Source organism: Gordionus sp. m RMFG-2023, chromosome 2 (genome assembly GCF_954871325.1).
Source record: "Gordionus sp. m RMFG-2023 chromosome 2, tfGorSpeb1-WG-v2, whole genome shotgun sequence".
NCBI classification, from domain to species: Eukaryota; Metazoa; Nematomorpha; class Gordioida; order Chordodea; family Parachordodidae; genus Gordionus; species Gordionus sp. m RMFG-2023.
Window position 1 is genome coordinate 3,565,743 of NC_088776.1, and position 12,589 is coordinate 3,578,331.

Below are 12,589 nucleotides of genomic sequence, written 5' to 3' on the forward strand. Positions count from 1 at the left end.
GCGTTTCGGAAGAATCCATTTTGTTTGTATCGTAAAAAATTTCGGGATGCTGCGAATCGGCGAATGTATTGGTACAATAATCGTGACCATTTTCAATCACCGAATAACGATGGCCCTCGGCGTTGAACTTGATAGCGACGAGCTGGTTATCGTCCTGACTTTCGGGCCGAATAGGCGGTGATTCGGGGGGTAGGGTGTTATTGATATTGGTATCGTTATTGCGACCATGAAAATGCGAATTATTTTTATCATCGTTGTTGGTATTGCTATTAGGTACTTTGAGATTATTCTTGGAATCGTAAAAACCTTCCAAATAGTCGCCTACAACCGGTATCAAGTTTTTGAGGATATCCTTTTTTTTAAAAATAAAATATAGTTTTGGTATGTAAGAGGGAGATATATCTAAAAAAAAAGAGAGAATTATATATTTTTAAACCATCCCAAATCTTTCCTATATTCCTGGGTAATCAAAATAGAATGCATTTTTTTTTATTTAAAAAAAAACCATATGTTTTGATTTTTTTTTCATTTGGGAGGTTTTCTTTTAAACTTAACGAAAAAAAAAATTCTTGTTTTTTTGAAGATGTGAAATCAATTTTATCTCACGCTATTTAAATGGCAAACTTATATTTATGATGGATGGAATATAAATTCGATTATCCAATCAGTCAAGACCTGAACTAAAAAAGGAAGTTCCGGTTTTGAATATTGGATTCTAGAGGTTCTTAATTTTTTTTTAGATGAGATCTAATTTACGGTTCCAAGATTTGGTGCCTTTGGTTTAAGGTCATAGTTTCGCAAATTCTTGGGAAAATTATATATTGTCTTTATTACCGTTTCGATATTGGTGAGCAGTGTCAAATTATCCAAAAAGGCGAAGAGACTGTTATCTTGAAAAGTTGGATAATATTCGTACGAGTACATGATGTAAGCGATGCACAAACAAGATGACGCCATCATGGAGGGCGGAAAAGAGGAATATAGGAACTCTATAAATGAAATATATATATTTTTTTTTAAAGTTTCACTTTAAAGGCTTATAAATCGGTTTCATTTCGCGATACCATATAGGTAACTTCATAGGCCCGCCTCAAGCTAAACGAAAAAAAAACAGCCTCGAATTTAATGTAAATTTTTTAGGCCCTCAGGTGAAATCGTGCTTATTTCGCTAAGTTCGAGGTGAGCCAGAGTGCCACATAGTAAGACATTATATATGTGTGTGTGTGACTTAAATAAGCTATATCATAATCATTATATACATATATATATATATATATATATGTATATAAAAGCAAAATCATAACTTTAATTTATTCTTTTAACCAACAAAAAATAAAAATTTTATTTTTGGAAAAAATTCATAATTGATAACAATATTTTTAGGACTATTCTAGATAACAAAGGAACCCCGATATGTTTTGTGAATGTATTGTATACACATATAAACTTATTTACCATAAAAAGAACTTAAAACTGGTATTCATACCAAAGGTTAATATTTATATGATTATTTTAGTGCTATTATTAATGCAAACATTTTTATATTATATGAATTTTAGTTCGAGACGAAATAAAAATTTTTGGGTATTTTTTTTAATATAATATATATTTATTATCGCATAAACATCCAGCAAAAAAATTAATTGAGCGTATATTATTTTATAACATTATATAAAAAAAAAAGAAGAGGTAATGTAATTGACATATCTCCTTTTTTTTTCTTGCCAAACTAAAATACCTTTTTCAAGAATTATGCACAGAAAACTCATTTATGGTTAATATATAAGTATAAAATTTCTTTTCCATTGTCAATAACTTCATCATAGAATCGACTAATTGGGATTTTAATTAATTTTTTTTTAAAAAAAACCATAAAATTTATTCTCTTTGTTTATAGTGTTTTAAAGGGCTAGATTTGAGTAAATTTTTAATGATGGCGAAATCAATGTTTTAGCCAGAAAGAGTGCAAAAATCTTAAGGTCTGCCATAATATTTTACTAAACAAAATATTGAGTTAGAGCCGTTTTTGAAAATCAGGCCAAAAGAGTAGTTTAACGTAACTATCTTTGTTAGTAGTAAGTATGAAAATTTTAGCAATGTATTCGATAAAATTGCAACTATCACAAAAGTTTTTGACATCAAGGCCGCTGTATTAAATTGTAGTTTAGCAAATGACTAAAAAAAAATTGGCACGGTTCTAACAGACGCGTGTCAAAGTAAATCCGCTATCCAAGGAGACGCGAGTTATGAATTATTTCCCCTTTCTTCAAAGTTGAGTTACTCCCAAAAAATTCCGAAACTGAGGTGGAAGTTACCGGCTAAAAAACTATGTTTAAACCGCATAAGAATAAAGTTCGTCAGTATCATGGAAATTTAACGACTTGACCGAAGATCTCGGTTACCAAATCGAATATTTTTATGCTTCTAATGATAATTTAACGGGAAAGATGCATCGATATCATCATTAAAACGGTATTTAAACAATGAAATTAGGTTATGATTCGTGACTGTTTTTGTATATATATACCTGTATTTGGCCCATGTTGTATGGCCGCCTATAAAGTTGAATCTAGAAACTCGGCTCAGACCTAGAGATGACTTTTTTGACCAAACCCGTTTACCCACCGGGGTCAAAAAATAAAATTGTTCGGTCTATCAATTGTGCGCTTTTTTTTAAAAAAAACTCCGGACCTTTATCCGAACTTCTACTTAACTCCACATAAATTCTAGGCAAGAAAAACTGATCACGTTCTTCCGTGGAAAACAAAAACAAAATGGTTTTTTAATAAATCATCTCCATGCCATATAAACAACTTAACTTATATATTTTTAAAATTACACGTTTACACGCATACAGTAATAAAAATTATCATATTTGACTAAAATTAACAAGAATTCCTTAGTGACATTACATTTACATAGCTCAAAAGCATTTAATTTTCAAAATTTGAATAAAACACTTAGTTATTTATGCCCAAAAAAAAATTATTTGAATAATTTGACATAATATAACTTTTTAAACAAAAAAAAAGAAAAGGACAGATGCTAGTACGAACATATCTGTACTAATAAGGTATGGGGTTGGTTGGTATCGTCTATTTTTTTTAATACCTTTTTTTCCTAGTTGAATGAAAAGAAGAAAACTAAAAATAAACTATATATTTTTGGTAATTTTTTTTAGGGATGGGGTGTATTTTTTGTTATATTCTTCCTTTTTCAACTTCAGTAACATTTCAGAATAATCATCTTATTTAAATATTATTATATGCATAATATTATATATTAATATATTTAAAAAATATATTTTCCGGAAACAATATATAACAATGTAAATGTATCGAATACATAGTAAAAAAAAATATATATATAATAAAAATTTATTATTATATTTTTTTTTTTAAATTTGAAAAACATTGCAGATATTTGCAAAAATTTAAAAGATTATAAAAATATTATGAAATTTTTATGTAAGCGGATTAATAAAAATCTATTTAATTATACTACATAATATTTTGTAAAAATTGTAAATTTTGCACGCATAAAGAAAAAAGGTTTTTTTAAATATTTTTTTTAGGGTAATGTTTTGGGGTTATTCTTATTTTATTTTTATTTAGTAATTATCTCAGGGATTTCTATCACGGGGGTGACGCAAGATCAGCGTTGAAATTGGAGGGGGTGGGTGATTTAGTAGGAAGGGTATATGGTTATTAGATTAGAGTATAGACTACTTATCTTTCTCATTATCTAGAAGAAAAAAAAATAATACCAATCGGTTCATTATCTTCAAAATAGTGCAGCTAGATTTATACCCCATCTGATATTAACCTCAAATTTTAAAATCCGTTTCTTCTATTATCTATAATTATATTCCTTTTAGAAATAGCTGAAACAATCCCGATATTTTCCTGGTCTTCAACTCCAATCCAATAATATAAGATATCGTTAAAACAAAATTCAGTGTCTCACTATAAACAGCTGATAAATCGATCCAATAGTAATATATATTGGCTTAAAAGCGATATCAAATATAGGTCTGTAATGGGCGGGTTTTTAGCCAGCTCGCCTATATTATAGGTAGGAGTGGGCGGGAGAGTAAAAAACCCCATTGGCGGACGGGTGATGGGGTTAAATTTTTTAAAACAATGGGCAATGAATGTTCGGTTTAAAAATCTGCCCATTGAAATTCAATTATTTAACGATTTATTGCAAATTTTTGGCGTTAAAGGAACGGTAATTATAATATTTTTGTATCTATGAAAAGGAAATGTATTCATAAAATCAGTTATTTATTTAGGATGTCATACGTGAAATAGAAATAAGGGTATAGAAAATACAAACTTAAATAAACTTGACACTGAAAACTTTTCTAAATGAACAAAGACAATCATCCAATTTCATGCTCTTTTAGAAAATGATGATGCTTTATTAAAATACCACAATCAAATCAATATTTAATATAAAACAGTGGAAACACAATACAATATAGGAAAATTATTAAACCTATACGATAGTTCATCAGTACTAATACTTAGTATTGGTATAATACTCTAGTCCTAGTCAGAAGTTACTTCAATTATTCAAATTATTTCAACTCACTTCTGTACAGCTTTAAATCCTAAAATCGCCATAAATATCCTAAGTAAAAGTACTCCACGAATAAAAAGGGGATATTATTATCCGGTGTCTTTTAATCTGATGGTAGACATTTATATTTGGGATCAAATTTGGTCAAGTATAAGAATAGGGGCAGATTTGTAAAACCATAAAAATGGACCTTAAATATTTTTTTAAAAAAAATAAGATTTTGTTTATCATAAAATTTTAAAGATAATTTTTTTAATTATTTTATATTCACTGATAAATAAATAATATTTTGCTTATTATTTTGCAATTTTTTTTGATTCATTTTAAGAAATTAATTTTGTTGGTGATAAACTTGGTTCATAAAATAATGAATCCACTGACAGAAATATCCACAGGACAAAAGTATACCAGCACTATTTAAGCGATTTTATAAAAACGACTAACTCAATATTTTAGGCAGAAAAATCTTGCCTAAACCTCAAGGTTTCGCTAATAAGATGTTCAAACCTTAGGCACTACTTATGACCATAATCTTCAGACCTGCAGAATTTTTTTTTAGATAAAATATTAAATTAGCCGTTTTTTAAAATTCGGCTAAAATCGAACGGTCTAACAACACTACTAGCCACAATAAAAATTTTAAGAGCAAATGTGAAGGTTTTTACAATTACCGGCCTTTTTTAACCCGGGCACGGACAGAAATATCATGAAGCAATTAATAAAATTTATAATAGAGGTCCGCCAAACCCGACCTAGCCCGAAAAATCTCCATCTTTAGCTGTCTTCGGGTCTCGTTTCTGATTTATTATGAAGGGGCAGATTCTGCTTTTCCCCTCCGTAATTAAGCCACTGTTTGGCTGACAAAGTCAAGGATATTTATTAGATGATCATTTCCTAGAATTTTTTTTTAAAAAAAAAATCGATTTTATAGCTGTTTTGGCGATGATTTTAGATAACTAAACGGTTTATTTTTTGGATTTCTATTTATTTTCGGTCCAGCTACGATTTTTTAAATCATAACAAATTTTCTGACCCAATTACAGCTCCGGGTGGTTAAAAATATTTAGAAATCAGCTGATTTGCTAATACCCAAGTTATTTCTATTAGAGGTCTGCAGAGCCCGACCCGCGTTACCCCGTTAAGAATGTTTGCACAAATTGTCTTCTTTTTTTGTCAGGCCCGGCCCACGTGATTATTTTTGAAAAACTAAGGGCTTTACAGATTTCTGTATTATATTTTTTGAATCATACAGGCAAGGTAAAATACAAACAAACTATAAAGGGTTTAAACAGAAAATAAAATCGAAAATTTATACTTATGTAATTAATAACATTTAATATATATATTTTTTTTAAAGTTAACTTTTATACATTTCATTATATTATTTCCTTTTCAAAAAGTTCATATCAAATAAATAAAATTACATAAGGACTTTCTTCGTTGGGGTTAAAAAGTTAAAAAAAAAAACTATTAATTTTTTTTTTGGTTTTTTTCTATTTATTTTTAATTACAAACCAAAAGAAAACCTATATTCCTTGTTTTGTATTTTCTTATTGACTTTTTGAAGTTAATTTTTATTAAATGTTCCCCCATTCCTTCCATCCGAGGAATGAACGAGAAATTTTTTTTTTGGTGGGAACATTTTTTTTATAAAAATTTTATATTATTTACATTTAAAACGAACTTATGTATTTAATTCACATATTTCATTAACATATTTAAATTTTTATTTCTTTAAAAAATAAAATATGTTTTGATATATGATTTAATTATATCAGCTGAGAATCAAAAATCTTTTTCACGCTTTTCTACATTTTAAAAAAATAAAATAATCTTGAATTTTTATATTTTTTTTTTTTAAAAAAAACCCCCAAAAATATATTTACATTAGTTTTCAGTGACAAGATTTCCATAAGGTTAATTTATAATTGATTTTAGAGGAGGCGCGAATCATGGTGGACAGATGTTTTCCATTTGCTATTTTATGATAATTTTAATAATGGGAGTTTCGCACCACCATTTTATGGGTGAGCCTTATGTCCACCTTTGTATGGAAGGGGAATCACCGCTAAATCGTATAATCTAGCAGCCATCCCGATATGATTTCGTATGCTTAATACAACAAATGTCTTTATTCACTTGGGGGGGGGGCTATTTAGTGTTATAGAATGTAAATAAATGATAATTTTTTTTAATATAAAAGTAAGTAGCTTGTTTACGACCAAAAATGATTAAATATTATTATAGGCACATAATTTAAATTTTCACCATCATAATAACTTTTATTGTATCATTATAAGAAAGAGTTACATATGAAAGATAACAATTATATAAAAAAAAAAAGAAAAAATTTAAATGGCACAAACAAGTTTAATTATAAAAAATGTGAAAAATAAAAATTGTTTTTCTAAACAATTATAATTTTTTTGAAAAATAAAAATTAATTAAAAATATTACGTGGGAGATTTAAGGAGCCCCCCCACCCAACCCTTATCGAGCGCGGTTTTAAATTTTTTTTATAAAAACAATAGATTTTTATATTATCATAATAATTATATAATATTTTGTTTTGTTACATAAGTGTAACAAAAGATATGTCATCTCTATCGGGAAACTTTTGTTCTTTTTATATAATTCAATCATTTTTGTTTTTGAGAAATTTAAAATAACGTTTAAACTAAAATTCCTTTCACGATACTTTAAAAATGACAATTTAAAACCACAATAACATGGTCCCTTAAAATAAGAATATAATTGGGGCATTTAAATTTAAAATTTCTGTTTTCCTAGAGAATAAAATGGGTAAAGAAAAATGGTTAAACCTTAGCCGAAAGCAATTACGTCAATCATCCGAAGATTCATTTCTTAAAAATATAACTCAACTTTGAAGAAAAAATAAATAAATATCGAGCCCTAAATTTTTAGAAGATCTTAGATTTAGAATTCGCCTGTAGATTTTAACCGATTTTTTTAGTTTTCTTCATTAGGGCTGGGACTTATAGAATAACAAATAATTTTACCAAAATATATTGCAATTAGAAGATAAAATTTTAAGGGGGGGGGGTATATTTTTTCGGGGTAGCTTTGTCCAAGACATATGCTCCGTGGTTATTTAAATGATTGAATATATATATTATTATTAATATATATATTATTAATGTAATAATAATAATATATGTATAATAAAAATTTATTAATATTTACCTAACGAACATTTGTCCAAGAAAAATTGGGTCGTTTTTTGAATATTTTCTTTCAAATCAGGATTCATATTATAAAAATGGGGGTGAAGTTGGACGAGTAACTCTAGAATTAGGCTGGACGTGGGTGCGGCTATGTCCCAATTCAGTACACTGGATAGTAATAATTCCCATTTCTACGAATTTATGAAATTATAGTTTTAATCATTCATTCATTCATTTAAAAAAATATATATATATATTAATTCTCACCAACAATTCGGGTAAAGTGATAGAATGGTCCGTGTAAACTATCAATATCTGAGAGCTAAGCGGTAGGGCCTCTTTGAATTTCGATGCTAGAAGCATGCACGCGGACCCTAGGAGTTGTAAATGGCACTTGGGCGTGTTAATTGAGGATAAAAATCTGTCGAGGTAATTCACGGCCAATTGGAACACATCTTTGCGCCGTTTCAATTCTTCGCATACCTTTTTTGTTTTGTTTTAAGAAATAAATTTATCAGCTGTGGCGTCGGCGAAGATCTTAGGAGCTTAATGAATCCCCCAATGTTACCCCGCGTTTATATAAAATTATATTATTTCTTACCTCGTACATCCAAGTAACCAACGTTTTCCTCATGTAGGGCTCAATTTCGGTTTGAAGGCAGGTGAAGTAGGATGGGGACGAGAGGTATTTATCTTCTATGGATATCAGGTGGTACAGTACTTCCGGTCTCTTTATGATATCGTCGTTAGGAGAGATTGGGTTTTTCTTTTTCCCCAATCGACTAGCAATTATGGCGTCCCAATCTAACGGCGCGGGGATAGGCTGGTGGTCGAAGTTAGTCGCGTTAGGGAGAAGACTTTTTGCGAGATTGGAAGAGTAATTGTAATCTAACCCAATCCGGTTATCACTTTTACCGGGATTGGTTTCGGTCATTCTATTGGCCCTTTTGGTGCGATGATGGTTAGCGTAGTTGTTAATAGCATTATGCGTTTGATGGGCGCGGGAAGACGAAGGTTGGTTAAGAGACTCGGAAGGAAAGCGGTTGTGGCGTAAAGCGGGTTCCGGGGTATTAAATTCTTCCGAGGATGAGAGTCCGGATTGCAAGATGGGAGTATGGCATTTTAGAGGCGAAGATGAATTCTCGTTTTCCGGTGGCGATATAAGGTATAGCGCGGGCGAGCCACGATACAATGAGCATAAACTCTCCATTTTTTTTATAACAAAAATTATAGTTTTTTTAAATTTTTTTGAAGAAATAAATGGAAAAAAAAATAATACTTTTTTTTATTTATATATAAAATATGGTTTTTATTTTTTTGATCATTTTATACTATTAAAAAAACTTATTAATTAATCTTTATTTTTTCGAAAGATTTAATTTTAAGTTTATAAATTAAATAATTTTTTGGGGAAAGAGGTTATTTTTAGAAATATATTCTTCATTATTTTATCAAGTTAATAATTATTTTTAGGAGTTAAAATTAGAACGCGATTTAAAAACAATAAGAATTGGTGTTTTTAATTTTGACTTTTGAGAATTGATTAATTATTTCGAATTTGAACTTTAATGATTTCTAATTTAAAATTTGAAATTATTGAAGCGAAAATAGAAAAGTTTTTTTGTGAATTTATCAATAATTAATTTTTTTTTTTAAAGAAAAAAATATATATATAATAAAATAAAATAATTTAAATAAATTAAATATAAAAGAAGTCCCAAAAAAAAATAATAAAAATAAAATTTAATAAAATATAAAAATTATTTATTTTGATAAGTTTATTATCGCCACCCCCTACCGTCCACCCCCCCCCCTCCTTGTCATTTTTTAAAAAAAAATATTATTATAGTAATTTAAATCCCCATTTTACAGCTGATTTTCTAATTCATTTATTTATTATTTTTACATACAAAAAAAAATAATTTAAAAGAAAAACAAAATAAAAGTACAAATTGTTTACAAAAGAAGAAAGCAAAACAAAAAAAAAAGTAATGAATGAAAAATATAAAATGATTTATCAATTTATTTGATAAAATGAAAACAAATTTTATAGTTAAATTTTTGTTAGCAAGCAAGCAAAAAACAAAACTTCTTAATCCCCCTATACCGCCCAAGCCCATTGATAAAAATAATATTTTATATTTTTACAACAGGAAACAATTTTAGATATAAATAAACATTTTTCCATTCAAAAAAAAAAATTATAATATATTTTGGGAATTGCGTGTAATTATAAAAAAAACGATTATTTTATGCATAAGCCCTTATAAGCAGGATCTAATCATCGCCCGCCGTTATTCTTATGCTAGATTTTTAATGTGGAAGCGGCGGCGATCTTCATAAAGGGCGTCTCGCGGTTGGCGCGTAAATTTTTTTTTTTAAAAAATAATATTAATATTTTTACAAAATTTCAAAATTGACGATTATTCCAATGATGATAATGCCACTTCTTTTATAGAATAATGTATGTGTTTGAAAGCATATCTGGAAATAATAAAAATCTAATTAATAGTGTTTTGACAAAATTTATAGAAAAAATTGAATTTTTATTTTCACAAAAAAATGGCCAACATTGAACTTGGCATGCATGCCTCCGATTAGATTTTTTAAACTTGCGCCGGCGGAACGATAGATTCGTCGTGGCACACTACTTATAAAAGCCATTCATTCATAATATTTTATATTAGCAATTTTTAATATAATTTACATACTTCTAACTAAGAGACGTGAAAATGCAAATTTTTGGCCCATCGAACACCATCCTATATTTTTGATTGAAATTTTATAAACGCGACCGGGTAATCGATACTTTTTCCTTATATATAAATCCGAACTACAATTTATTTTGATAAAAATAAGAGAAAATATTAATGTTCTATATGTTTTTAAATCTCACAAGCCTGAGCAGATGCGGATTTTTTAAAATTTAGGGTCCACGCCTTCTTAAATTTTTCTTAAGCCCGGGGTTGGTTGGGCTTCTAACCCACTTTGCAATTCCCCTGCCTGTAGATCTCTGTTTTAGAACATTAGCTAGTCCACTGTCTAATTTAAGCAGAACGTATCTTCTATATACTCAAAGTCAAATCTATATTTAATATTTATATTTTGTAAAATATATTTTTTTAATAAAATAAAAATTTCGCGCCAAATGCTGACTAAAATTTTTTTTATTGCGATTTGGCGCCAAATGCTGAACTGGCTAATAAATTTTTTTTTATTATTATAACATAAAATATGGGAGCCTTTTGAAACTTAAAAATAAAAAAAAATGTTCCTTATTAAATAGAGATCCAGACATTTCCAAAATTAAATTTAAATAAATCGTTTATTGCTATTATAAAATATGTTTACGTTTTAAAAAGTTTGAATTCCCGCCAGAAATGTTCTGGGAAAAAAAGACCCCGTCACAAAGACGAATAAAATTACACCCGGTCAACACGTCACAGGGCCAAAATACTTTCCCCTTTTTAAGTATTTAGAAAGATTGTATAAATTGGAATCTTTTAGTCAAGCTCTTTTTGTTCAAGAGATTTCTCTCCAGGATTCTTAACGTGATCCACTTTGAATTCTTTAAAAAAGTGGAGGGGGGAGAGGGGTATTTTTTTTCTATTACACGAGAAGAGAAAAATGTAATTTTGAATAAATTTAAAGAACTCCAGACAATTTTTTTTTTACAGAGGAGAATTTTTGAAGTGAGAAATGAATGGAATGGATATAAAAGAAGGAAATAAAAGAAAAAAAAATCCAGCAATATGCGTAATAAGAAAATGCAGATATTGATGACCAATTTTTCAGAAGTCCTGATAGTCCTGATAATTTACTTTGTTGCCATTTTACAAACTCTTTAAATCATTTATTTAGAGAGTCTTTTAAATTTCAACCGTAAATTATACTTCCTTATAAAAATCATTTTATTATATAAGATATTACACCGCATATTGCTGCCACAACCCCCCCCCCCCCCCCTTCCCTTGAATACGCATTAATCTTTAACATTTAAAACATTTATAGCTAAAAAAAATTTTTTAGCTATTTTTTAGGATTTTAATAAGGTGAAATCTGGAATTATATTCTGGTTCCAAATAACTTTTATTTACCATAAAATCTTGAAAATATTTTAATTTAAATCAATTTTTCCATAAATTTTTTATAATATTAATTAAGGTTTGATATTTCCATGACAAGATTGTAAATTTGTAGAGGTGGATCCAAAACCCGAGGAACAAGTTGAATTATCGAGTTTCCTCAGAATTTAGGCTCCTGGGAAAGATTAAGAATAAAAAATTGTACTTATTTTTTTTAGAGGAGCTCATGATCGGATATGATAAAAATTTGACATTTAAATATGAAATAGAATTTTGGCAATACTTTATCCACACAGAAAATGAACTGGAGATTTTACTTTTCTTATTGACTAAATATTTTAAAAATAAAACTTTCTAAAATATAGTTGAAACATGTGGTTCTAATAATGTTTCTATAGTAGTATTGTTTACATCTTATATGTTTTATTTCAAAAATTAAATTTTTATAATTTATGGTTCAGATATTTAATGCATATTGAATTAGCATCTAGTATGCAAATTTATTTAATATTTTAAAAGTAAATAACCTTAACAAAACAGTCAATGGAAAAAAATGGTCATATTCGACAGAAACCTAGATTAAAGATTTAGTCGAAATATAATTCATTTTGTACAAAAGGCCATTAATGGTTAAATAAGTTTCTTATATGCCAAATTCAAAAATTTTGTTTTTAAAAATTTAGCTATTAAAATTTTGTTTTTATAAATAATCTTATATTTTTTTTAAAAATTTAA